This window comes from Athene cunicularia (assembly GCF_003259725.1).
Source record: "Athene cunicularia isolate RWA chromosome 1 unlocalized genomic scaffold, athCun1 chr1_part1, whole genome shotgun sequence".
NCBI classification, from domain to species: Eukaryota; Metazoa; Chordata; class Aves; order Strigiformes; family Strigidae; genus Athene; species Athene cunicularia.
Window position 1 is genome coordinate 53,433,622 of NW_020799091.1, and position 6,221 is coordinate 53,439,842.

The window sequence follows — 6,221 nt, forward strand, 5'->3', positions numbered from 1 at the left end:
TGGGAATGGCATCAGCTGCTGGGAAGAGACACCCCCGGCCCCCCGCTCCGCCGCCAGAGACCCCCGGCAGCCTGTTACTGAGCTCTGCTTTCTGCTGAAACATGCCTACAACAGGTTATGTCTCAGTCTGCCTGCGAAGGTGTTGGCGTTCGTTTTGGTTTTTGTTTTTTGGTTTTTTTTTTTTTCTAATTCTGTTTTCCTGCTTTTCCCTGCAACCTTACCCTTATTGCATCTTTGGGACTGAACAAATAAAAATATGTCCAGGGCTGATAATCCTTTAGCAATCGGAAAGCACCACAAAAAAAAGAGAGAAATGGTGTGGGAAGGCATGAGCTTGGGCGGCTTAAATTGGACTGCTTGAGCCCTCAAGAAAGATTTCTGCTTTGCCTTTGGTACTTTGCTGTTAGGTTCTGCTGTTTGTAGGGTGAATTAGATGCCCCTCGGTTTGCTTGCTTCCTTTTTAAAGTTGGAGGCAATAGATTTATCTTCCTTGAGGTGAAATAAAGCCACAGTTATTCACTGTGCAGTATTTAGCACTTTACATGAGGAATGATAAATGTGGAAAATCTCAGGACAGCGAGGATGTAGTTCACAAAAATACAGGGAAGGTTGTTCCACACTGCCAATGCAGAACAGACCAGATCCCTGTATAGCCATGTTAGTGCCTTTGGACACACAGGTCTGACCCACTGATGTGCTCTAGGACAAGGTGGGAGAGTAAAGGGCCTGTGGGGGTAACTATTCCATAGCCACCTTCATCCCTCAGGCTCACTAACTCTCTGTTTTTTCTGTGCTCTTTTAAAAAATATTCTCTTCAGGTTGCTCATCAGTTATACCGAATCATGAAATCTCTCCTGTGAGCCACAGATCTTTTGAATATGCAGTCATGCTTTCCCTTCCCTCACTATTACTCCATCAGCTTTGAGACAGGGTGGTAGGATATGCCCTGTCCTATTAAAAAAATAGATAAATTGAAAATTCCAGTGAATTTCAGACTTCTAGTAACTTTGGGTAAACACTTGTTGCTCTGAGCTCACAGAGAAGTTTTATTGTCTTGTGTATTTTCTGAATGTACAATGCAAAGTTGACATGCAATTTTTAAGTAACCCCAGCATTTGCAAGTTTCTGTTAACATGTAATCAGTACAGAAAAAGTCATGGTAGTTAAATATTTAATAATAGTTCAATCCAAAATTACTCTTCTGTTTCTTGCTAAGCTTCATAAGTAATATCTACTTTTACGGTTCGGAAATACAGGATTTATGCAGGTATGAGTTATTTTTTTCTGAGCTTCCTATTACAAGTTGTTTGTCTTCTGTGTGGTTTATCTGCCTTGCTACTAGTTGGTGTTTCAACTTCCGAGCAGTTCTGTCTGTATGTAGCTATTCAAGTTACTCAGCTGCTGGAAGACTAGGATTGCTTTAAGGTGTGTTTCCGAGTGTGCTCTTCTTGTACCGTGTTGTGAGGTTGTGAAGTAACTGTTCATGCAGCATGTGCTCTTGTTAATGTGAAAGCTATGTATTTGCAAGCTGGTTCAATGTTGGAAGTTTAATTAAAGCAATCAACATACAGATTTCAGAATATTTTTTGTTTTGTTTTGTTTTTCAGTCTGTCTTTTTCTACCATACTGACTTGGTTAAGGAAGCAATTTGTTACTGTTATGAAAGAAGTGTAGTCTGTCAGATGCCTGTTACAAAGACCTCAAAGAACTTTAATTGCAGTCATATTTCTGAAGAAACATTGTGTTTGCAAAAGATTTTGCATTAATGGCTTGATAATATGATGGAAAATAATAATACGCAATATGGTTTATGTGTTTTGATTTAACAGCAGTCATATGTTTTCATTTGTCATTTGTTTAAAAGCTACTTTCTAGCCACGACTGTTGAAACTCGATAAGCTAAAGAGGTAGTGTGTGTGTACTGATGCAAAGTGTGCATGCACTGATGCAGGGAGCTGAAGAGTCTGTAACAAGAGAGGCTACAGACACAGAGGTACCTCTCTGTTGAATGGAGCTACAAAGCCAGACTTGTTAGATAAGTTTTGTAAAATTATTTATACTGACACTCACTTTTGAATGAAGAAGATAGTAGTTACAGATTTGAAAAGCTGTCAGTTTTTGCACTGTGAGACAAGGTTTTCCTACAGTGTTTTGTTGCACTTGTTGAAGTTAGTTATTATGGTTGTCTGCTACATGCTTTTACAACAATGCTAAGTTGTTCAGTGTAATTGTATAGTACTTACTTGTAATCAACCTGCTGTGTCTGATGTCTTGTCTGATCACCAAACTCTGGTGCTGTGACCTACATTGGAATACAGCATATAAAGTTGGTTTCAAACACAGGTTGTCAAAGTCAATACTCAATAAAGGAACGTTGCCTGGGAATAAGGTGGGGAAGAAAATTTGAAGTATACATAGTATGCTGCTGTGGGCTTGATTCTGTGCATGTCACAAGCAGGGTGGGTAAGCAGTAGCTTGTGGTGGGTGTGAGGCTGTACTTGTAAAATCTGCCCTCTCATAGCGCTGCTGTGGAGTATCCTGCATGTAAAGAAGATCTGAACTGTCAGATTCACACTGCTGTGACCCAGCATTCACGAGCACTGAGTGGAGCTCCTGAGGACTTTGCAGAAAATGTTTTGCTGTAGGAAAATCTGTCACTTGAAAGTCAATACAAAAGAGAAAAATCACAGCACGTATCTGTTAGCAGTATTTGCTCAGAATGTATGTTAGCAATATTTGTTTAACTCCAACCATGATTTCACTAACTTACAGCGTCTTAGGGGAAGCCATGAAAATGAAACATCAAAGTGGAAGGTGGAGCGTGTCCTTGTCTCAGAGTTTTCTGATTGAAAGTGAATGTCTGACGGTTTAAAAGTAATGGATGTGTCTGATTTGTGTCTTTCCACTTCCAGTTGATCTAGAGATTTTGAAAGGTGAAGGGTGTGGGGTTTTTGTGGGTTGTGGTTTTGTTTGGGTTTGTTTTGTTTTATTGCTAGATACTGAATAGTAGTGTATTGAGGGAAAGATTAGAAGTGTTCTAGTAAAGCGTCCAGCTGCAAAGATGTTGAATTCTAAATACTGCGTAAGAAGTTGGTGAGCTTTGTTCTCCTGTGCAGATGATGAACGAGGTGAGATTCTGGCAACACAGAGACACTGTAGTGAAAGTAACTGAAATGAAAGCAGAAGCAAACCCTTCATTTTGAAGGTCAGGAGTCACTTGAAATTGTGATTTGATGAATGGGCTTCATACTGGCATAATACAGAGGCGTTGACTGAAGATAGCTAGCAAACATAACACAGTTGCTTGTAGCTCTAAAGTGGTAATAATAATAATAATAAAAAAAATCAACTCAGTAGTCATTCATGCAATTGAGCTATTAGTCCATGTCAGATGTTCCCAAGATACTCCTTCTGAATGTTTTGCTTTCCTTTAAGTAGCTCTAAAGTGTAATGAAAGATTGACAGGAGAACAGTGGAAAACGCTGCTGACCGAATCTGTATTGAAGCACTTCTTAATTAATGCTGCCTTTTACTATTTTTCTACTGCTGTCACTGAGAGTTGTGTGAGGAAAGTACCTGTAGACCAGGGCGCAAATGGGGATTCACAGGCACCTCCTGTGGTTGTCTTAATAGTGTAAAAAAAAAAAAAAAAAAAAAAAAAAAAAAGGAATAGCCTGCTGAAATCAATAATCTAAGCAATGCAAATTTGTGACATCTGAATTGGGCCATTAGAGAATTCACTCCTGAGTTCAGTGATGACAATGAAGATAGACATGGAATTTCTTGTAAACTTTGTACTTTTCTTGTTTTAGTGCTGTCGTAGTAGATTCCTCCACACTGTGTATGACTGCTCCTCACCTCTGCAGTTTCAGTAACTGCAGCATCAAGTTTCTCTGATCTCCTTCCCTTACGGCCTCCCTTGTTTTCCCGTTGTGAGTGCATGGTGCATGCTAATAAACCTGTGGGTGCATTTAGCTAGGAGGAAGTATAGCTTTTCTAAGACCTGGCTTTGCTATCACTTCTGTGCATATTTATTGGTCTGTATGTGACTGATGCCATTAAAGGGAGTACAACTTATGTATGCACATCTAAACCTAGAGGTGCTGTTTGTAAGATCAGGGCCTTTGAGGAGAAATAGCATGTTTTTAATGCTTATAAATAATTAATTTTTGACTGAGGATTTTAAATCTCAGCATCTGGAGTTTCCCATTGTGATTTTCTGGTAGAGTATCTTGGAAAGAGGGACTCCAAAATCCAAAAGGCAGTGCTTTAATAATTAGTGTAATGATGAACTTCAGCGTGTTGTACTCTAATTGTCTTTTTTCTTTCCGTCATCAGTCTGATTTATAGTGAGAAAGCATACCTAAAGCTATAATATTTTCTACACTTCTAAGTGGTAATGTGTTAAAGTGTTATAATGCTGTATTAGTACTTATTTCATCATATGCTATTGTGAAATACTCCTGAGATTAGGTGGTGTTCAGATACCAGAGAGGTCAAGCACTATGTTAAAAGCTCAGGCCATTCTTTTTATATTACTGCAATAAAGAATATATTCATTTCATTTATATTACCACTTGGCTCTCATAAAAGGTCAGTTTCAGCTGAATGTACAATTACTTGCAAATGGCAAATCTTATAACAAGTGATCAACAATAAAAGCTTTTCTGGGTAATTTGTCTTTAAAATTACCACCTGCCATTTCTTTTGAATGACTTGAGCATCTTGCAGTATCACTCGGAGATCTCTGTTCTTATTCCCCACAATACATGTAAGAAAACCATGCATACTAATCTTTCTTTCTGCTTAGTAAAGTAAAAATGCATAATTACATTAAAGTTTCTAGTTGAAATAACAAGCATGGTGCTTAAAACTCCATTATGGTATCAAAGTATCAGCACTCCCATTACTAGCAAAATGGAATTACGTTTTCAATGAACTATGACTGTATGCTCCCCTTCGTACCTGGTTAATGGGTGCTATCTCCCTGGGAAGGGAACCTTCATTCTGTGGTTTTGACTGTTCATACTACCAGGCATAATTATTTTAGCAGCTTAAATATGTGTAAAAGAATTAACACTTTTCCACAAATTCCTAAGAACAGCACATAAAGGTTGGTGTTTAAAGGCAGAATAGTTATTATGCTAAACAGAGAGAATACATTACAAGATGCAAAAAGAATTTAAAATGTGTTGCAGATGGCAGGAAAACATATGCCCGGTAAAATTCTTAGCACTTTATTCCTCTGTATGTAAAACCAGCCTAAAACCTACTGAAACTAAGGTTTTCTTTCTTCACTGCTTACTGCTCCGGAGCTCCTGCACACATCCAAAAAAATAAGCTCCCTGCTAAGAAATCTTTTAGCTCTCGTTATGGGAGGCTGTCACAAAAACCAGCAGCTCTCTCCGATGAGCTTCTTTTCTGGCTAACGTGACCTTTTCCTTCCAGCAAAGTTAAACGACAGTACTTGTAGAGCGATTCTGTAGTGTAAAAGAGAGAGGACACACGGCATTTGAAGGCAGGTGCTGCAAAAGCAGGCGCCTGCGCTCCCGCTGACTGCGAGGGTGGCAGCAATTTGGTCCCTACCGTTACGCCCGGCAGAGCGAGGCTCCGGTGAGCAAAGTCAGGGGTTATTCAATGAGCGCCGGGAGGGTTTGCGTCCTGCCAGCCCGCTGCAGAAACCCGGGTGCCCAGGAGGAGGCTCTACAGCGCAGCCCCAGCCCCGGGATGGAGACTCGCCGGCTGCCTGTCCTGGACTTGATTTTCAGGGCTCGGGACAGGAGCAGCTTGCAGTCCGTCAGATAGAAGCAGCGAGAGCTGATACTCCTAATCCAAACAGCAAATTGGTCTCCGGCCTGCCTAGCCTGTGAGGTCTGTCACCTTGCGCTTCTAATGGCCCTTTAACCGCGTCTCCAGCTGAGCAGCAGATGTAAAGGGTACTGAGCATCCTGAGCTGAGGTTTTTTTTCCTCCTGAAAAAAGCATTTCTACAGACTCTCGACTAACAATGGAGTCTCAGACCTGCTCACTGACCTGTTGGGTTTAAAATAGCAGGGCAAATCTCCCGAAATAAGTGGAAGTCTCAACTGCTTTTAACAGGTGCCTTGAAGGGCTGTTACATTAAATTAGGTACGCTTACAGAATAACACATCTCTGTGTGTGCATGTGTGTGTGTGGGGGGGTAAAATCATGGCTTTCACCTGGAGTGGCCTCAAAGTCACA